The 22539-nt window shown below is 40.4% G+C and overlaps 1 protein-coding gene and 1 pseudogene across 5 annotated transcripts in view; one reads left to right on the forward strand and one right to left on the reverse strand.

Moving 5' to 3' along the window:
- SCHIP1 (schwannomin interacting protein 1) overlaps window positions 1–22539 on the reverse strand; it is a 1325222-nt gene that overhangs the window by 253474 nt on the left and 1049209 nt on the right. The gene's annotated exons all lie outside the window — the stretch shown is intronic.
- Window positions 21768–22424, forward strand: LOC102848386 (annotated as a pseudogene).

Consider the following 22539-nt stretch of genomic DNA (forward strand, 5'->3'; position numbering starts at 1 on the left):
CCTAAAGCTGAAGACCTTGAGCTGAATTGTAAATTAGGATCTCAGAGTGCTTCAGATCCTCAGAGCACAGAAAGAACTTTCAGGAACATCCTCTTTCTGAAGCCCAAGAAAGTGACCTTGTCCAAGTTCACATGCCAAGCTAGCACTAATAACCGGATTTCTTTCTAACACATTTCTTCATCTTTTGACTAGACAGATGAAGTTGTTCACCTCTTTCAAGACCAAACCCAAAGTGCAGAGGATAAAGGCAAAACATACTTTCCATGACCTTTATATTACAGTAAGACCACTTGTTTTGTTTTGGTTTTGAATTGTTGGGAGCTCGACTTCTACAGACTGCAGGATGGATCTGAACACTTCATTTTATTATTTGACAAAGTTTTATCGTCTATCCATTTTCCTTTGTCAGTTTCCTCTGGATGTGGGTTTGTCTGGCCTCAGCTGGAGGGTGTAATGAGTTGCCCCTGCTCACCAGTGTTCTTCGATATCTACTTCCTTTCTCACATCATGTGACTCTGGTGAGAGAAACCCACCAGAGTCTGCTACTGCTCGGTGGAATCAGTTCATCACTAGGTGTGGCTTGAAGTCAGCCACCTTCTGTCTCGCCTATCCCTGGAATTCCTCTCAATTTAGCCAGACAAGTGAGAAATGGAGTTCCTTGATGGTGCAAATGGTTAATGTTCTTGGTCTTGACTGAAAAGTTAGAGATGTGAGTCCATTCACAGGAACCTTAGGTAAAAGGCATGATGATCTGTTTTTGAAAAATGAGACACTGGAAACTCACTGAGCTCGTTTCTACTCTTATAGACACGGGGCATCCACATATCAGAATTGATTTGGCTACAAAGACTATCACCAGTTATGTGAGAGGTGGGCAATTTTATAGGTGAAGACAACAGGTTCCCACATGGGAACAAAGCAATCTGTGCATCTCTACCTCTGCTTCCAAAGGAACTGTGGGGGCCACTGGCAGTGTGAGGGTGGAAATATGAGGTGGCTACAAGCAAAAGAAGGCTATAAGGGGACTTCTCAAAAAATCTGAAAGATGAATCCCTTTGTTAGGGAGGAACTGATGTGCCTGAAAACTATTTGCAAGGATTTAATGTCCAAGTAAAATTATGACACTTGCCTCCTTACAATAAAGTTAAGAGGTGTTTATGTGCACGTAATGTTACTCTTTCAACAGAACAAATATAGAATTTGCCAGTTACTCACATATTAGCCACCAGTTTTATAGAATGACCTATTTTAGTTAAATCTTATTGACCCCATACAGAAAGAAATCACAGATTATTGTTCAAGAAGCACATAGGCTGCTTCTTGGAGGCAAGGATTCTGAGGCTTCATCTGGCATACTCTGGGCATGTTGCAAGGAGGGACCAGTATTTGGAGAAGGACATCATGCTTGGAAGGGTGGAGGGACAGAGAAAGAGAGCGAGACCATGATGACATGGATTGATTCAGTGACTTGAGTAATGAAGGTAGGTGTATCAGAGACAGTAAAGTTGGCACAGGATAGAGCAGGTTTCAGGGCTGTTGTACATAGGGTCACTATGAGTCGCAAGTGACTTGAGAGCTCATAACAACAACAACAGACACGTAATTTTATCTCTTTTTACAGGCCCAAATCTAATAGAATACCTTCCAAAGCAATGGGCCACTTGAAATGCACACAGATGTGCAAGATTAGAGAGCCAAAGGACCAGGACTCACGTTTGAAAGAGCACAGCCTTCTAAAAGCTGGTGCCCTGTGGGTTCACACAGTGAATGTGGAGGGTACCAGCTGGTCCGGGAATGGACATATCTCTTAAGAGGAAAAAAGAAAAGATGACATTGTGACATCATGGCTGAAATGGATTTTATATCATTTATAGTATTTATATTACTTAACAGCCTTCATAAAGTATAAATATTTCAGAAAGCCAGCCCTATTATCCCATGTCCAGGTCACCACCATTTGTACTCTGGGTAACTAAAATATCTCCCTATCAAATCACCCTACTTTCTCCTCTGTTCTCTTAAAACTTCCTTTCCACCCAGAAGTGATCTTTTACAAATAAGATTCTATCATATCACTCCTTTTACAGTTTACAGCCTTCAATAGCTTCACTGCGCACTGAGAATAAAACTCCTCACTCCACTCTGGCCTTAGAGGCTCTTAGGACTTCCTGACGACAGTCCCTTGTCCTTTTTGGCCCTTTTCCTGGAGCTGGAATCACTCACACCTCATTTTCCCAGAAAATTCTACAGTTCCTTGAACATCTGAACTCTACCCAGAAGTTCCGATGTCGCATCCTGTATTTGCACTGTTGCATCCAAACAATGTTTGAAGGACCACACAGAAGAACAAACCTTCTCATGGGCAAGCATCCAAAGCACAGCAAGATGTTTAAGCACCCCTTTCTTGCCCACTAAAAGCCAACTTCCACCCCCTCAACTCCAGTACTTAGCAGCCAAATTTCCACATGCACATCTTCAGACACCCTCAAGCCAAGGTAGGGGGTGTATCATTTCCAATGGAGACCTTTCTATTCTATTGGATCAGAACTCTTCCTGTTTAGAAACTTAGGATCTTTGTACTAACTGCGTTCACAGCCAGGAACGTTCCATTGCCAGTCTACTACTGTTTGGCTCTTAGTTTAAGGATCATCTCTTCAGAAAGGCCCTCGCTGACCGCTCCATGCAAAACAGCAGCACTTGCACACACATACACACACGACCACAGTCTTTCTCTCTATGCACTTCCGTCATGGTATTTTCTCTGTTTATTGTTTATCTCTCCACTCTAGAATGAAAGTTCTATGAGAGCAGTCTGCTGTATTACTTGTTATATGCACAGTGCCTGGGGATAAACATTTGTAAATGTCATTTGATCCAATACGAGAGATACTATGCTATGTAATTAAATTATATTGATCATATTGGTAATAAGTGTTAGGAAGAAGCAGAAGAGCACTGTAAAAGTCATATTCTGAGACAAAGTGCTAAGACCAAATATAGTGGAGGGTCAGAGAGAGAGGAAGATGCCTCAACAAGATGAATCAACGCAGTGACTGTAACAATGGGTGTAAGTATATCTGAGATGAAAAGGATGGCACAACATAGGGAGGGCCTCAGACCTGTTGTTCATAGGATCTCTATGAGTCATAGTCGCCCAATGGCACCTAACAGCAACAATGACAATGCTAAAGAGTAATTCTGAAGGCAGGAACCAGATCAGAAACGTCACAGCAGAGAATTGCTGTAGAAAGCAGTCAGACAAGTCACACGGAAAGATGCAGAGCATACAACAACTTTGAGTAATAGAATTCTCTGATTCTCACCACTTTAGGGAAAATGTCCATACTTGCTACTACTGACTGTGTGCCAAGGAACCTGGTGGTGCAGTGGTTAAACTCTAGACTGCTAAGCTGAAGGTTGGTGGTTGAGGAGGAAGCTGTGGCGATCTGCTTCCACAGAGAGGTGCAACCTCCGAAACGGTGGTGCAGCCCTCCCATGCCCTGCAGTGCTGCTGCACATCAGAACCTGCTTGGCTGCAACCGAGGGTGCAGGACCTGCCTATCAGCTGGGCTCCATTTTACTTTCTTTTTTCTTTTATATTGATTTACTTTTTATTTCTATTTTATTGCGCTTATTTGAAAGGAGCAGTCATGATTCAGTGGAAGAATTCTTAATTTCCAAGTGGGAGACCCAGGCTTGATTTCCAGCTAGTGTACCCCAAGGGCAGCCATCATCGCTTTGTTGGTAGAGGTGTGTGGTTGACCAGGTTTCAGAAAGTCCTTGTGATCTGTGTCTTAGAACTCATTCACTGAAGACCTTGTAGAAACATGGGCTTGCTATGGGTAGGGGCCAACTTGATGGCAGCTCACAATTAGCTATCTTTCTTCTTAAGTCTAGGCTCAAAGACAGATTCACCCTTCAGAAAAACACAGTTCATCTCTCTTCTGATTCTAGTATCTAACAAGATTGATCTACAAGCAAGGCCAGGCACAGTGCAGGGATGGTAAATGCATGATATACACTTTGGCATCCACCATGGTACTGCCCATCAGTTACAGAATTAATGCCAGCTGAACACCTGGGAATCCTTCACCTAGTGCTCCAAGTAGCTGTTAGTAACAACTTTTAATTTGGATACACATGAGAAATTTTTTTTTCAGCCCTAGAATAGTAGAAAAACAAAAACTCCCCCTACAAATCTGAATCTAAGTGTCATATATACCCTTTATCTTAGATCTTGGTGAATTGCTTGACCTTTTTTGAATTGCATAATGACACTCAACTTCTAAGCTGTTGGGAAAACTAGAAATATGGTATTTTAAGTTGCTTTGTACACTCTTCTTCCAGTAAGAATTCAGTGCAAGTTTGGTGAGGACAAACCCGTGTCTATAGGAGGCATTCTTTTATGGGCTGGGAGGAAGTGAGGTGACTAGGAGTCTTAGAGGGTAGAGGAATGGCTCTCACAGTGTGGTTCCCAGATCACCTGTAAACTTGGAAGAGATTGCAAATACTTTGACCATGGTCTAGACGAGATCAAAATCTTGGGCTGAGGCTCAATACTCTTTGTCTTGAAGAACCTTCCAGGTAATTCTGATGCAGGCTGTAGTTTAGGAACCACCACTTGGTGACAGAGTTAGGAAGGATGCGGTGAAATGGAAGCAATGAAGTCAGGAGAAGAACGTCTGCTCACTTGATGATTAATCAGAGAACGCCTGGGTCAGTAAAGCCCACCGGATTGATGTCCCTGCCCTCCAGGACTTCAAGTTCCCACAAACATAAAAAGCGACCCTGCACACACTAAGAGAAGACGGGGTTGTGTTACGAGGTTCTACGGCCCATCGTTTGGCTTGTTATACAGCTGTGTTATGTGTTGCTATGATGCTGAAAGTTACTCACTGATATTTCAAGTATCAGCAGGGTTACTCCTGATGGATGGATTCCAGCTGAGCTTCCAGACTAAGAAAGAGTAGGAAGAAAGCCTGACAATCTACATCCAAAAACCAGCCAGTGAAAACTATAGATCACAATAGAGTAATGGTCCATCTACTACGAGGAGGACACTACCAGTGGCTGCAGCAATGGGTGTGGACCAATGATCATGTAGATGTTGCAGCACCAGGATAGTCTGTTACTCCCACATCTACCAAGAGTCAGAGGCGGCTTTACAGCAGCAACTAACCACAACATTACAAGGTCGAGTGTGGGGAGACCTTTCTGACCACCATTGCAGGCAGACAATGAACTTTTAACAGTTCCTGAGGAGAAACAGGTGACTATCTTTCTTGGTTGCTCTGATGAAGCTTCAAATGAATACAAGGAAACTGGCCTAGACACGCCTTCAAATTTCCCTAGCTTGGTATTTCAAGAATGAATTGCATTTGACAAGCTGAAAGTGAATAGAGGGTGAGTTGGAGTTATCAGAGATGTGTCAAACATTCCTCTCCACTAGATAAATAGGAATCTTTTCTACCTTTTCAATCTAGACCCCTTGTGCTCCCCCATTTCTATTCTTTCTGACAGGGTACCAGATACAATGTACTTCCTATGGGCAAATAGTCTTTAAAAGCTTTTTAAAGAATCAAATATATTCTAAATCTTCTGATAATTAGTGTTTTCAAACCATATCTGCATTTACAAAGTTAACCCTTGCAGTAAGTTCTAGCATTGCATTGGTTAACAACTTCCCTTCTGTTCTCTACCTAATTAGAAAAGTAGAGGTTTATTAAGAAATTTAATTTACACATACTAAGGTGGTGCAAACAACTTATATTTGACTGTTAACCTAAAGGCTGTCCGTTTGGACCCACCCAAGGGGGTCTAAGAAGCAAAATTCTGGTAATGCGTGTCTGTTAAGATGAAAACAAACCCAATGTCACTGAGTCAATTCTAAATCATAGCAGCTCTATGGGACAAGGTAGATTGCCTCATAGGGCCTCCAAGGTGTATAGAAGCCAATCACCTTGTCTTCACAAAAACAGACTGCTCAACTTTTTCCCTCGGAGTGACTGGCGTGTTTGAAATGCTGACCTATTCTGCAGCAGCCAAGCATTGTAAGCAAACAAGGACTCTTCCATTAAGATTGCAGCCAAGGACACAAACTCTGGCACAATTCTACTTTACAACACCTGGAGAGGCCATGAGTCAGAATGAATTCAACTGCGACCAGGAGTAACAACAACAGACACACATCCATGCTTAAAAAGTGTGTACGTAAGGGTCAGTGTCTATTAAAATTCAAAGACTGTAACAGAGACTACCAGGCATGCAAATCCAGCATAATTGTTGTTTACACTCCCTGCCAACATTCATACCTTTCTCACATCTTTGGACAACAATATTATTAACCATTCCAACAGGCAGATAATGGAATGAAAATCAAGAGTCTCACAACTACTGTCTGTGTGACCAAATGTGGACTCTGAACTCCCATCTCCTGACAGAGCTGCTGGCAAGAAGACGGGCTATGGGGGTGATCTGCTCTTTCTTTAGTTAAAAATGTCAGGTCTCTGCTTCCTAGCTGATGGGTAAGCTGTGATCTGAACTTTCTAGGGGATGCTTCTACTGCTAACATTTATGATTGTACTTCTAAAGTGGTAGAAAGGGTATGACCAGTTTAAAAAAGTGTACTATGCACAGCCACGTTGCAAGTAAGGTGAACCTGCTTTCAAAGCTGTCTGAATTCAGTGAACCAAGAAAACCCTGAAGGTAACAATGACTTGGTTCTTAAAGGCAGTGAGCTGTATGAATGTGTCAGGAGCTCTTAAAAGAAAGTGGTAATTGTTTATTACAAAACTGGTTGATAAGATATATTCATAGATCTAACCATCTAATAAAGATGGATTTTTTTCAACAACACTTTTAATACTTACTTTTAAAATGATCCCTTTTAATGGAGGACCCAAGCTGATTTACTGTTTTTCTTCAGGCATGTGAAATGTTTTGTTTCCAAAAAGGAAAACAATCAACTATATTCTCCATGCCTCTGGATGTAAAATAAGTGGAAGTGGGTTTGGTTGAAGAAGAATGCTGCCTGATTAATAATTAGCAGTGACTTGCCTAGGCAGGTGGGCATCCTTCTTCCAAGGGCGGTGGTGGCAGGAAAGGGACTAATTGTGGTTCTGAAGTTGTACAACAGAGCTGATAGCTGATTTCCGTTTTTAAAACCAATGTCCTTCCTCAAGGGAAAATACAGTTTCTGAGACCAAAGAAAAAAATAAAAGCAAAACAAAGCATTTGTGGAGCCCCTGTTAGGCCTGGGTTTTGTTGAATATTTACATACTTTACAAATAAGGAAACTGGGGTTCAGCTTGTCTGTCTAACTAGTCCAAGATTATGGTATGGGAGAAGAGATGGGAAATTGAACCAGGTATGCTTAATCTTTCATCAGAAAGTGCCTCTTAATAATTTTGATGTGAGGAGACAGAGGCAGTGATAAAGCCCATGGCTCCTGGGAAGCTCTGCATCACTGTGACTTCTCTCTGTCTCTGTCTCTCTGTCTCTCTCTCAAATGCCTTGACTGCGAAAGATCACAGCATGTTCCTTTCAGAGATTTAGGTGGGTGCTTTTCTTGGCAGTATTAATTATTGTGCTTGATACTCTTTGTGAGTTTTCCTGAGGGAGAAATGAAGCCAAGTTATGGCTTTGTGCTCTGCACTGTGAAAACCTGAGTGAACTTCTTCCCTTAGAACACTAGCATTTCTGAATGGATAAGGCCTCAGTGAAGGCCACTGTGATTCTGAGGCAAGAACGGGTATTTCTATTCAACAAATAACCACTCTTCTGCCTATCCGTCAAAGTGAGCAGAAAGGAGGAATCTCTGGGCTGACAAATCCCTGCTGTAGAAATGAAATATTTTTTTCCAAGAACATGGCTGTGTGAGTGGACACAGCACTTGTTAGTTAGTTAATAATAAAAGGAATTCTTTAGCTACTACTCAGATGAATGGATATTTTTAAAGGCATGGAGTATGTGAGGAATTCTAATCCCGCCCAGTGTTCACTCTCCCACATCACTGTAGAGAAACGACTGGCCTCGGCTGACAAATGACCCCAGATTCACCCAGGAGATGAGCCCCAGCCCTGAAAAAGGGCATCACTCTGAAAAATCCCTCAGTGAATTTCTTTTTCCGCCCAATGGATGGGTCCAGCAATGAGCTCTGGCCCCCTTGTAAAATGATACACATCAAGTTTTTCTTCCTATGTCCAGGTCTGCTTCTTTTTATTGTAAAAAGTTTCAACCCAAACTGTATACACCTCAGACCTTCATAGATAAGCATATACTTCTCCCCAAAAATTTTTAGCTGTTAAGAAGTCCTATTAGTTAATTTCAAATGAATATATTAGGAGGCTTCTGGATAGGTGAGGAAAAAAATGTGGAAACTCAATTAGTAGATAACAAAGCAGGATTTTACCACCCACGGAAGCCCTCTGAATTTGGACATAGAATTTCTGCGCTTGGGGTGGGGAGAGAATCTCTCTTCTTTGCGTATGGTACAGTGGGGGTTACAAAACGTGATTCTACAAGCAGAGTCCTCCATTTCTCTAGTCTCTCACCGCAAGCCCCCCACTCCGGCCCCCGCCCCTCGAGCCTGTTGGCAGTGCCACCTGCTAAACCAGTCAGGCTGCGCCAAGGGTTAAGGCTGGAGCTCTCCATGCCACAGACGTCGCAAACATTCCAGTCTCCGTCTGAATTTGCCGGCAGCCCCAAGATCCAGCTCCTGCTCAGCCTGGAGCACTTGCAGAAGCAGTCTTTCCTTCCAGCTGGGTTTGGTTTAAACTTGCAGTTCACCAGGTCATCCGGCTCGGAGTCTAGCCTTATTCCAGCATGTTCTTAGGTAGAGTGCCCTTCCTCCCCCGCTGCGTTTGTTCCCCCTGCCCTGTTCTGGAATGCTCGGGGCCTCCGATTACCTTCGTGCTTCTTCCCCACGAAGTTAGACGCATCCTCAGCGCATTACTGTACATTTCTCTAGTAACCTTGTTTTTCCTTCAACTCAAACTTCTCCAAACAGCATCTTCTCTCCTAACCCTGGCATTCCCTAGCCCTCCTACAACAGCATAGTCAACCCCGGATAAGAGCAATCCCAGAAGGCTAATTGGTGAGAGAAGGTTTGGGAGCTCACCTGCACAGCAGCAAGGATCAGACACAGGATGGGGCTGCGGGCAAACTTCCTGGGAACTGTCTGCAGCCAAGTCTCTTGGCCTTAAAGGGACAGGGCGCTTTTTCTCCATATAAGGAAGACAATTTCCTTTTCTGCTCGGGAACCTGTTTGGGGAGGGCTCCTTCTCTTGATATTGTGGAGGCTTTGCCCGTCTAAGGAAACCTGGAGTCTGCCCGTTTACAAGGATCTGCACATAAGAGGCAGCTTAACAAATTCCACTTAAGGACGGTGTTTGACAGGTCATTATCAAATGCCCCTACGGGACTTTTCCCTCTACCAAAAAGGTTTTCATAGGGACTGAGATGAACTAGCTAATCAATTGCCCTCAAGTTAGAACCAACTCATAGCTGACCCACTGTCAGGTTCTTAGAGGCTGTAAATGAGCCCCTTTGTCTCGCAGGAGAAGCGGAGTGTGTGTGTGTGTGTGTGTGTGTGTGTGTGTGTGTGTGTGTTGGTGGTAGTGGTAGTGGTGGATTCGAATGGCCTGCTTTTGGGTTGGCAATGCAATGCTCTATCCATCCACTGGGTCAAGTCTTCCTAAATGATGGGAAAGGGAATCATCCTGATCATCTTCAAACGATCAAGGTAGCCTGACCCCATCCTTCCTTGCCATGGAAACAAAAGGAGAGGACCTAAAAGTGTGTGACACTTGTGGGGTGGGATTTTTATTATTTCCAAACAAACATCAAGCCCGCTGCTGTCTGCAGGATTTAGACATACCCTGCAGACAGAGCAGAACTGCCTCCAAAGAGGTTCCCAGGACACTTTCCTAAGTAAGTGCACGTCACAGGTTTCTCCGGAGGAGCTGGCTGCTGGGGCTTCAGAAGAGACAACTTTTCACTGCAAATAGAGACACCATTTGACCCAGCAATTCTGCTACTGGGAATATATCCCAAAGAGACCATAACTGACATCCAAGCAGATATATGCACACCCATGTTCATCGTGGCTTTGTTCACAGTAGCTAGGAGTTCGAAACAACCTAAGTGCCCATCAACAAATGAATGGATAGAGAATTTGTGGTATATTCACACAATGGAGTATCATGCTGCATTGAAAAACAAGGAAATCATGCAATATTGTTCCAAATGGGTGACCCTGAGGACATTATGCTGAGTGAAATATCTCAGTCACAAAAGGACAAATACTGCATGGTGCCACTGTTGTAGAAAGTGATTGACATCAGGGTTGGGGTAAGACTGAGAAAAGCTGGATAGATTATGTATACTGAATTGAAACAGATGAGGGAGAGAACAATTTGAAATTGATATATGATAGCATTTTATGATTATCACAGGAATCCAGAATTAAGGTTGCATAGTAGAGTGCATTTGGGGTGGAGGGGAGGGAGACAGGGTCGAGGTTTGGGTGGGATTGTATACCAACGAAGACGTTTATCTTTTGCTTTTCAAAGAGAGGAGCGAACTGGGAGGGGGGGGGGGGTAAAGAAAAAAGTGCAACAATGAATGAATGAAAATCCAGAATCTCTGTAAATGTTCATTAAAATTAATAAAATAAAATTTAAAAAAATAAAAGAAGAGACAACTTTTCAGTTAGCAGCTAAGTGCTTAAAAACTGTACCACCAGGACTATTTTTGTGAATGTTTCAAACACATGAGTTCATCCTGAAATGACTGACGCTGACACAGATGACCACACATGGGCCTTTCCCGAGGGGCCTTGGCTGTGGCCTCTGCTTAGGCCCTTTTCCTGCTTCCCTGGCTGAAGCTCACAGCTGAAGTTTAAGAATGTCTATCTTCTCCTTGGTAAGGATGAGACCTTAGCTTAGCAAGAGCAAACTTTCTGCTCCCGCTATCCCAATGGAAGGCTGGCGTGCTGTTTGGGAATGGATTACACAAGCAATTGTAAAATGTTAGACGCTGAGAACAAAGCAGAGCTCCATTTCATCCTTGTTAGGTACTAGTCTTTCTTTCTTGCTAATGAATCCTGTCATTGAAGAGGCTTAGAACCAGTCAGTTAGTTTTGACCAATGCTGTTGTTATGTGCCATCAAGCCACCTTGGACTGTAAGTTTTAACCACTCAGTAGCCTTACCTGTAAAACTGTTGTTATGTGGTGTGAAGTCAGTCCCCACTAGTGTTTGGAAGGAGATTGCCAAACCTTTCTCCCTAGTCTATCATGTAGGAGCCCAGCTGAAATCTGTTCAGTATCACCATGTTGTTGTTCATGTGTACCATCAAGTCTGAACTGACCCAGGGTCGCTATGAGTCGCAAATGATTCGATGGCACATAACAACAGCAACAACAATGGGACCTTAGAAGGTCCCATTCATCTATTTTATCCTTTCCTGGTTATAGGTTTTTTGAAGACTGTTCAAGTTATGGATTAGTGCTTGTGGGGTTCTTCCAAGCTTTTCTCTAATGAAGTTTATATTTCTTGGTTTTAATCTTAGGTCCTTAATCCACTTTGAGTTGATTTTTGTGTATAGTCTTAGGTGTGGTTCTTGTTTGAGTTTTCTGTAGATGATTTTCCAATTTTGCCAACACCATTAGCTAAAAAGGCATTTCCCCACTTAACTGATTTAATCTCCTTGTCAAAAATTAGTTGACTATAGGTAGATGGGATGATTTCTGGATTCTTAATGTTATTCCATTGATCTATGTGTCTGCCATTGTACTAGTACTATGCTGTCCACCATGGCAGTGCAGTAGGATTTAAAATCTGGGAGTGAGATGACTCCTACCTTGTTTCTCTCCTTTTTTTAAATTTTTATTGTATTATTTTTACGTGTACCATCAAATCAGATCTGACTGGTACAGGAGGAGATTGTCCCCTCCTTCTCCAGCATCTGGTGGATTTGAACCGTGTACCTCTGGGATTACAGTGCAGCGTCTTGCCACTAGGCCACCAGAGCTCCCTGCTTTGTTTCTCTTTTAATAAAGTGTGCTTTGCTTATTCAGGATCTCTTTCCATTCCAAATGAAATTGGAGATTGCCTTTTCCATCTCTTTGAAGAACAGAATTGGTATTTGTATTGGGATTGAATTGAATGTGTAGATTGCCTTTGGTAGGATTGTAATTTTTACAATATTGAGTCTTCATATCCATGAGCAAGGAATATTCTTCCATTTCTCCAGGTCTCTTTTGTTTCTTGTAGTAATGTTTTATAATTTTCTTTGAATAAGTCTTTTGTGTTCTTAGCTGGATTACTCCCAAGTATTTAATCTTGTGATTAGCTATTGTGAAGGGTATTGCTTTTCTTAGCTCCAGTTCTGTATTCTCTTTGTCACTGTAGAGAAATCCAATTGATTTTTTATGTTGATCATGCGTCCTGCCACTTTGCTGAATTGGTCAACTATGTCCCGTAGTTTTCTTGTTGAGTATTTAGGGTTTTCTAAGTATACTATCATATCAGCTGCATATAGAGATAATTTTTACCTCCTCTGTACCTATTTGTATACCTCTTATTTTATTTTCTTGTTTTATTGCTATCACTAAGACTTCCAATACAATATTGAATAGGAGAGGTGATAGTGTACATCCTTGCCTAGTTTCTGTTCTCAAGGGGAATGCCTTTAATCTATCACCATTGAGAAAAATGTTGGCTCTTGGGTTTGTGTATATACCTTTTACTACATGAGGAAATCCCCCTCTATTCCTATTTTGTTGAGTGTTTTAATCAGGAAAGGGTGTTGGATTTTGTCAGAGGTCTATTCTGCATCAATTGATAAGATCATGTGTTTTTTGTTCTTTGCTTTGTTAATGTGATGAATTACATTGATTGTTTTTCTTATGTTGAACTATCCTTACATAACTGTTATGAATCCCACTTGGTCATGGTGAATTATTTTTTTTAATTTATTTTAATGTCAATGAAAATTTACAGAGAATTTGGATTTCCATTCATTCATTGTTGCACCTTTCTCCTCTTCCAACCCTTCCCCCTGGTGCACTACCCTCTTTCATTGTTTTACAATCCCTTCCCGCAGGTCCACTCCACTATGCAGGCTTCTCTCTGGACTCCTGTCATGGCAAAAAATACCTAATCACATATCCCTTTTAAACAGTTTTCTCCCTCTTCTGTTTCAATGCAGTATACATTGTTGAACCCATCTTTCTTAGTTTCCCCTCCAACCCCGAGGTCAGTCCTGTTTACAACAGTGGCACCATGCAGTATTTGTCCTTTTGTGACTGAGATACTTCACTCAGCATAATGTCCTCCAGGGTCACCCATTTCGAATAATACTGCATGAGTTCCTGTTTCTCAATGCAGCATAGTATTGCATTGTGTGAATATACCACAGCTTCTCTATCCATTCATTTGTTGATGGGCACTTAGGTTGTTCCCAACTCTTTGCTATTGTGAACAAAGCCGTGATAAACATGAGTGTGCATGTGAATTATTTTTTTAATGTTCAGGTATTCAGTTTCTATTTGTGTCATTTCAGGTAGGTTGTGAATGTCTATGTATTTGTCCATTTCCTCTAGGTTTTCATGTTTGTTTGAGTATAGTTTTTCATAATATCCCATTGTTATCCTTTTTATTTTAGTTGGTTCTGTTGTGACATTGCCCATTTCATCTTTTATTCAGATTATTTGTGTCTTTTTCTTTTTTAGTTTTGCTAGTGGTTTGTCAATTTTATTGACCTTTTCAAAAAACCAACTCCTAGCTTTGTTGATGGTTTCTATTGTTTTCTGTTTCATTCATTTCTGCCCCAATTTTTATAATTTTAGTTTTTTTAGGTGTTGGGTTTTCTTGCTATTATTTTTCAATTATTTGGAGATGTTGGGTTAGAGAGTCAATGGTCATTTTTTCCTGCCTTTTGATGTGTTTGTTTACTGCTATAAATTGACCTCTGATTTCTGCTTTGGCTGTTTCCCAGAGGTTTTGGTAAGTTGTGTTTTTATTGTCATTTGTTTCAAGAAACTTTTAAATTTCATTTTTTAATTTCTTCTAGTACCCACTGATGTTCAAGCAAAGTGTTTTTCAGCTTACAGATGTATGATTTTTTCTCCCTTATCCTCTTGTTATTAATTTCTAATTTTGTAGTGTTGTGGTCTGAGAAGATGATTTGTATTATTTCTAGATATTTTTTTCATTATTGAGGCTTGTCATGTGACCTAAAATGTGATCTGTTCTTGAGAATGTTCCGTGCACATTGGAAGAGAAGATACACTGTGCTTTTTTGGTGTACATTAGGCTATAAATATGAAATCAATTTGGTTTATTATGTGGTTTAATTTTTCAGCATCTTAGTTGAGTTTCCTTCTGGTAGTTCTATCTTTTCTTGAGAGTCGTATATTGAAATCTCCAACTCCTATAGTGGTGTTGTCAATTTCCTTTTTCAGTTTTGTTGCTGTTCATTTTATATATTTTGCAGCCCTATTATTTGGTGCATAGATATTTATTATTGTTATGTCCTCTTGTCATATTGACCCTTTAAGCATTATGTAGTAACCTTCCTTGCACTTTGTGATGGGTTTTGCATTGAAATTTATTTAATCAGAGATTAATATTGCTATTCCTGCTTTTTTCTGGTTGCCATTTACTTGGTATCTTTTGCCCCCACCCTTTTATTTTTAATCTTTCTTTATTTTCACTTTTCCAGATGTGTCTCTTGTAGACAACATATTGATGGAATTTGGTTTTATATTTAATCTGCTTCTCTTTTTCTCTTCAGTGGTTCATTTTTTTTTCTATAATTATATTTTATTAATTTTCATAAACATTTACAGAGATTTTGGGCTTCCACTCATTCATTGTTGCACTTCAGTGGTTCATTTAAGCCATTTGCATTCAGTGTGATTATTGATAGGCAAAGTTTCTTTGCTATCATTTTGTTGAGTTCTTTTTGGTGTTGTTGCTAGTTACTTTGGTCCATCCTGCTTTCTGTGGCACCTCTGTAAGAAGGACGTCTCTCAGTGTTTCCTGTAACTCTGGTCTTGTTTTCACAAACTCCCTTCTGCTTTTCTGGGAATATCTTGATCTGTCCTTCATATTTGATGGATAATTTTGCTGGGTACAGTATTCTTGGGTGACAGTTGTGTTCTTTGAGTGTTCGATTTAAGTCATTCCATTATCATCTTGCTTGTATAGTTTCTGTTGAGAAATAGGCACTTAATCCTATCTACTCACTCTTTCTCCCTTGCTGCTTTCAGAATTCTCTCCTTTTATTTGGTGGTGGTAAATTTGACTATGATATGCCTTGGTGTTTTTCTTTTGGGTTCTATTCTAGATGGTGTTCGCTCAGCTTCTTGAATATATATTCTCTCATTCTTCATCATGCCTGGGAAATTTTCTTCTAGTAATTCTTCCACAACTTTTTTATTGCCTTTACTTGCTTCTTCTTGTTCTGGGATTCCAATGACGCACATTTTATTTCTCTTGATGGTGTCTTACATTATTCTTAGGTTTTCTTCTTCTTCTTTTTTTAAAATTCTGCTTTTTGCTCTAGCAGATCAGTGGTGACAATTCTACCTTCTATTTCACTGGTTCTGTGTTCTATCTCTCCAATCCTCGTCATGTGCCCCTCCATCATGTTGACAGCATCTGAAACATTGGATCTCATATTTTAGATTGTTGTTTCTTGTTTAAAAACAAGAAACAGCCTCTAATGTCTTGTTTGTTTTATCTGCATTGTTTTGAATTGTGTTTTTACGCTTCTCCTGGTTTTTGTTTACAGTGTCCTGTAATTCTTCAAGTTTGTCTTTCACCCATTGAAAATATTAAATTATTTTTCTTCTAAACTCTGTGTCAGAAAGTTCCATCAGACTTTCTGCCTTTAGAAAATCCACTGATACTGTGTCACTTTTTTCTGGGTAACATCTTGCTTTGGGCTTGTGTAGGATGTGCAATAGCCTGCTTCTTATGTGACACTGTTGTGGTAGTGTTTTTCATGACTGAGTTGATAATGGGTTCTTGATTTGAAATCACTGCTCCAGAAGAAGGTGGGGCAGTTACCCTGCCTGTGTTTCTCTCTGAATTTCTTTTCCAAGGAAGGTTTCAGTTCAGGGCCTGTGAAAGCAGCCTCTTCTATTTATAACTGTTGCAGACCAAAGCTTTCCAGGCTAAAGACAGTTATCTGACTGTGAGTGAGGAGGTGCAAGGTGGAGCACCGGGCAAGCATGGGTGTTGGACAGATGGGGGGCACCTGGGGTGCTGCGCACATATGCAGACGCATGCCAGGTAGGCACATGCACTGTCTCTCACTTATTGAGCACACGTGGGGACTTTACTCAAATTCCAGCCGTCAGGCCAGCATCTTGCTTTCCTCTGATCCAGCTTTGCTCCAGTCTGTCTTTTGCACATCTTTCTTAACTTTAAGCCATTTAGTGTTTTCTTGGTCTGCTTTCATAAAAACTAGGTATATGTTTTGCATGAGGACAATTAAGTGTTCTGGATTCCCATTCCTCCCAATGTTAGCCAAAATTTGTTGTGATCCACACAGTCAAATGCCTTTTCATAGTCAATATAGCAAAAATAGATATTCTAGTATTCTTTGTTTTGAGTTAAAATCCACCCGACATCAGCCATAATCTCCCTGGTGCCACAGCCTCTTCTAAATCCATCTGAACTTCACACAGTTCCTTGTCTATGAACTGTTCTAGCCAGTTTTGAATACTTTTCAGTGATATTTTGTTTGTATGTGATATTAGTTATGGTGTTCAATAATTCCCACAGTCTAATGGATCACTTTTCTTGAAAGTAGGAACAAATATTGAACCCATTCAGTTGATTGACCAGCCAGCAGTCCTCCAAAATTCCTGGTATAAGAGAATGTCCAGGGCTGTATCTCTCACTTGAAACATGTCAACTGATATCTCATCAATTCTTGGTGCCTTATTTCTGCCAATGTCTTCATTGCAGCTTGGACTTCTTCCTTTACCATTGGCTCTTTGACTGTACCGTGGATTGCCAAAATAACAAACAAATCTTTCTTGAAGGACATGCATCCAGAGTACTCTTCAGAGGCAAAATTGTGAAACTTCTCTCACTTTGGTCATATTTTCAGGAAAAGTCAGTCCATGAAGAGACACATCTTTCTGGAAGAGATAGAGGGTCTGTGCAAGAGAAAGAGGTGTATTCCTACTAGTGTTAGAAATATAAGTGGCCTGGCTTCTGGCATTATAGCAATGTGCAAACCACTACAGTAGGATAAACTGAACAAGAGTGGTGGGGATTTTTTCTTACTACATTAAAATAGTTTATGTATGAAACTTCAATTTCATTAGAAATCTTTCTTAGAACCAAATTACCTTAATGAGTGCAATTGATGGGTTAAACCTCCTTTCCTGACAGCTGGGAACAGCTCCTCCTCTTACTATCCCTCAGCTGTCTCTGGGAGGCCTCTGGTGCTCTCAGAGTTCATCACACAATACTAGAGGTAGGCAGAGCCTCTTCTCTGTCCATGCTGTTGTCACAACTGCAAGGGAGTTCCATGAGATGCTTCTAACTCCAGGTGTTCTCTGCTGGGGGCCAGCTGCAGCTAAACCCATACTGCCCTCAGGCATGTCTGAGAGAGAGGGAAGCTCCTATTGCTTCTATCACCTCAACCAAAGCCAACAGAGTGAGAACTGGCAATTGGGTGGAATTTAGCAAAGTATTCCTCAAGGGTAGAAGTTAATAGAAAAGATTGGTTTTAGGTCTCCTTTGGGGCTGTTGCTAGCTTTCAGGCTGTCTCTAGATATCAAAAGAAGCTCTGTACCTTGGAGTCTGGACAATAATAATACCAAGCTAAAGAAAAGAGGAGATAACATCTGACTTTAGCATAAGGCCTATTTCTGGAGTACATCTTTTCTGCCCAAGGTGGCCAATCCCTCTCTGATCCTGGAAAGGTCTGTTTCCTTCTAGGAAGTGCTCACACATTCCCCTAACAGGCCTGTGACATGTCTCCAGGGCACCAACAAGACTGTCACTTTCTTCCAGATTTCACATTACCTTCCTGTTAGAGGCCAGGTTTCTTCATTTGGTGATGCCATGAGTGTGGCCTGGTATGTAAGGGTGAATGAAGTTGGACATCTTTCCCAAAAACCATTTAGTGACTGATCAGTGACTGACAAAGGTTACATAGAGGATGTGCTGAAAAAAGGCTTATGGATTTTTTAACTAGCTGACAGTCTTTGCTAGCAATACTTCATTTCCTATAAAGATTAGGGTACAGAACCACCAAACCAGTTTATTTCCTGAGGGAATACAATACTTTATTCTGCCTCCCATTGCCCATATTAGCCCCAAACTCATTGCTATCAAGTCAGAATGAACTTAGAGCTGACCCTCAGAGGGGGTTTACGAGGTTGTAAATTATACGCGAGAAGATGGCTCATCTTTCTCTCAAGGAACTGCTGGTGGATTTGAACCATCAGAGAGCCTTTGGGTTAACAACACAGTTCTCTATGAATGACATCATCAGAGCTTCCTGTCATACTAGCCTAGAACATGGAATTCCTACCCAAATACTTCTAGGTAACTTGGCTCCTTTTAGAAGATCCTTCTATTTTCCATGCCACTTATTGTGTTGTTTGAGCTCCTTTTTAACTGAATAAGTTAATGAATTAATGATTATAAACACTTGGAATTTCATTTCTGTTTCTTGGGAGTTTGTATTTCTTTTGAGGGAAGAAATACATTTATTCATTTGAAAAGATTTGTTTAATGTCTACAGCATGCTAGATTCTGTTCAGAATTCTGTAGATACAATTGTTGTTATTGTTGTTGTGTACCATCAAGTTGGAGCTGACCCATAGCTGACCTTCTGGTGGGTTTTCAGAAGCACTAAATTGCATGGGAGGAGACTACTCATCTTTCTCCCATTGAACAACTGGTGGATTCCAACCATGTACCTTTGCATTGCTCACACACTTCCTTACCACTAAGTCACCATACAATAGCAGGCAAAATAGGTAGTCTGCTCTCTCATGGAACTCAGATTCTTGCAGAGAGACAAGCCAATAAAGCATAAAGAAAAGGTCAGGTGTTGTCAAATTCTGTGATGGAGATAAGATAGAATATGCTAGAATAGGATTTATAATGGTTGATGGATTGCTGGCCACCTAAGAACTATTTAAATACCTGCCTTTCAATCTGATCACAGTTGTTTGTTTGTTGTTGTTTGCCCCCCCCCCCAGCTCCTGCAGTATTTTGCAAATGGTTGACACTTCGAAAGTGTTTCAGAATCATTCTTCCAAAATCTGACATCAGTTTCTTTATGCGGATTTACTTGATTGATTCAGAGAGTTAAATATGTTTTTACATCTTCAAATCAGATGGTCTTTCAATAGATTTTGAATCTTCTGTTGTCAGCTTCTTGACTGTTGTCATTTTCACCAAGAACAAAAGTGCAAATGGAGAAAAAAAATAAAGTGGTCTCAACTTCCAGTCAAGAAATATCTATTAAATGGTTGACATTAGCCTTAGACAATCTTCACACAATTCTGGAAAGTCCCTGACTGTCCTATAAAGTTTTGCACCTGAGAAATAGCACTGAGTCTTTTACGAGGATTGTTATTACAGGTCCCTCTGCACAGCAAGGCAAGGGGAGTCTGTAGGGAACTCTGTTTTATAGTACTGTAAGGTTAGCCACTTACTGTTTCTATAAGCTATTTCACTTGCAATAAAGGTCAATGGGCCTTTTTAGGGAGGAGAGCTAGACCTCTGTCTAAATCTGCCATCTTTGGCAGTTAAAAAGACAGGTTGCTTTAGATTCTTTTGGAAAGTGGTTGGATGTTTATCTAGTTGAGAGTCAGGTTCAGTATGACTAGTAAATGAACTAGGCATCAAGAATTTACTGACTTCATAGTCAAAGACTTGAACTTCAAAGTAACTTTACTGCAAAGTTAAGCAGGACACGACAGACCATGAGCCACTCACTACCTTGACATGTGAACTCTGCCAAAAAATGTGACATTTCCATAGCTGGAACTCTATCCTGGGCTTCTGCAGCAGCTAGTGTCCTGTGAGATTGCATAGACGCAATTAGTGGCCAAGTGGTAATAGGCTGCATTAGCGACCCAAAGGTATGCAGTATGAACCCGTCAGCTGCTCTGCAGAAGAAAGATGGGTAATCTCTTTCTGTGTGATTAAACTGCCTTTGATAACCCATGGGATGGTCAGCTATGGGTTAGTCATGACTCAACAGTATTCAACAACCATCTTTGTAAACTATGCTTGGCAGCACATTATAGTTGTAGATCTAGGACAGCAAAACCAGACTTAGCAACAGTTAAATATTTCCTCCCTTTGGTTTGTTGTTGTTGTTTTTTGTTATTATTGTTGTTGTTGGTTTTTTTTACAATGTTACAAAATAATGGTAGGTATTTCCCTAAAGATGGTGTAGGACATAAGATTTCAACATTTTTGTTCAATATTCCCTAAAATAATTTTTAAAAATTACATTTCCTTCCTCATTTTTTGTTGCAATCTAAACAATTTATGAAACTTTTCAAGTGACAAAGAAGGTGATTTATGTAGTGTTGCAAATATTGGAATTTTAACGTAATCCTGTTATCAAGCTTGTTACAGTAAAGTCAGTGGAACAGAAATGGGACAACAACTTGATAACCAACACTGACATTTTGATGTCCATCATTTAATTTATATCAAATTTGACATAACTTGTTCCTGTTTTGAAGTCTTACTAATTCTTCTAGAGAAATTTAAAGAAAATGTCTTTATGGAATTTTATCCTACTAAGATTTCTTTTTGTGCTTAAGGGAATTAGGTATGGTGTCAGGGTTGTATTCTTTCATTATCTTTTTTCAACATACATGCTGAACAAATAATCTGAGAAGCTGGGCTCTATTAAAAGAAGGGGACATATGGTTTCAAGGAAGACTTATAAGCAATATGTATATGATTCAGAAGCAGGAGTAACATCCATTTCCTAAACAACATAGTTGTTTAGTTGCTTCTGGAAACTATAAACTTCGATAAATGTTGATAGTTGTAGAGGGGTTTGAGGCCTTTTGCTATGAGTTGTGCTTGACTCAAAGGCAATTAACAACAACAACATGCATTTGATACAATTTTGCTTGTTCAAAGTGAAGACAGTTTAAGAACTATTGATAAAAGTAAAAGAAACAGACATAAATATGGATTACACCTGAACATAAAGAAAAACTTTCTTTCAGATGGACCAAGGAACAACATTTTAGTGAATAGGTAAACTGAAATTATCATGGCTTTTAAAATTCTTGAGTCAATAATCAATGCTCAGAGAAAGAGCTGTCTGAAACAATCAATTCATTAAGTGACAGACTGCATCCAAAAGACCTTTCTCTTTAAAAGTGCTGAAAAGTAAAGATGTTATTTTGATAAGATCTCTGAACCAGGATATTTTTAATTGCCTCAGAAGCTGCACTGCAATCTCGAAGTCACACGGTTTGAATCCTCCTACTGCTCCACAGGAGAAGGATGAGCAATCTCCTCCGAAGCTATTAACTGCCTCTGAAAACCCGCTGGAGGTCAGCCATGGATTGGTTCCAACTCGACAGTGCACAACATATGTATGTAAAAGCTGAACACTGAGTAGCAATCACATCTCGGGAGACTGCTGCTTCGAACTTGCTTTTTCTTCTTTCAAATCCCTGGAAGAATTCTACACCTTGGACCTGAACTTCTTCACTGAAGACTGCAACAACTTTCCAGTGTGAAAATGGAAAACCAAGCAATGAACACTCCTCAAGCAGCCAAACAGTCTATTATTTCAGAGGAGATAATTTCAGAAGGAAAATTGGTCAAACTTGAAAAAACAACGTACATAGATCCTACTGGTAAAACAAGAACTTGGGAAACTGTGAAACGCACAACCAGGAAAGGACAGTCAGCCGATGGTGTAGCAATTATTCCAGTGCTGCAAAGAACTCTTCATTATGAATGTATTGTTCTGGTGAAACAGTTCCGTCCTCCAATGGGTGGCTATTGTATAGAATTCCCTGCAGGTCTCATAGATGATAATGAAAGCCCAGAAGCAGCTGCTCTTCAGGAGCTTGAAGAGGAAACTGGTTACAAAGGTGATGTTGCTGAATGCTTGCCAGCTGTATGTATGGATCCAGGTTTGTCAAACTGTACTGCACATATTGTGACAATAACAATTAATGGAGATGAACCTGAAAATGTAAGACCCAAACCAAAGCCTGGAGATGGAGAATTTGTAGAAGTAATTTCCTTACTAAAGAATGACCTGCTGAAGAGACTTGATGCTCTGGTAGCTGAAGAACATCTTACAGTGGATGCCAGAGTCTATTCATATGCTTTGGCCCTGAGACATGCAAACACTAAGCCATTTGAAGTGCCCTTCATGAAATTTTAAGGACAATAGACATGTTGGTTTGGTGATATGTGGGGTTTTTTTTTGTTTGTTTTGTTTAGTTTAAATTTTTCTTTGTTTTTTAAAGATCACCTATCCTTCACTCATACTGGACATT

Source organism: Elephantulus edwardii, unplaced genomic scaffold (genome assembly GCF_000299155.1).
Source record: "Elephantulus edwardii isolate Elephantulus edwardi_28Jun2011 unplaced genomic scaffold, EleEdw1.0 scaffold00060, whole genome shotgun sequence".
Classification (NCBI taxonomy): Eukaryota; Metazoa; Chordata; class Mammalia; order Macroscelidea; family Macroscelididae; genus Elephantulus; species Elephantulus edwardii.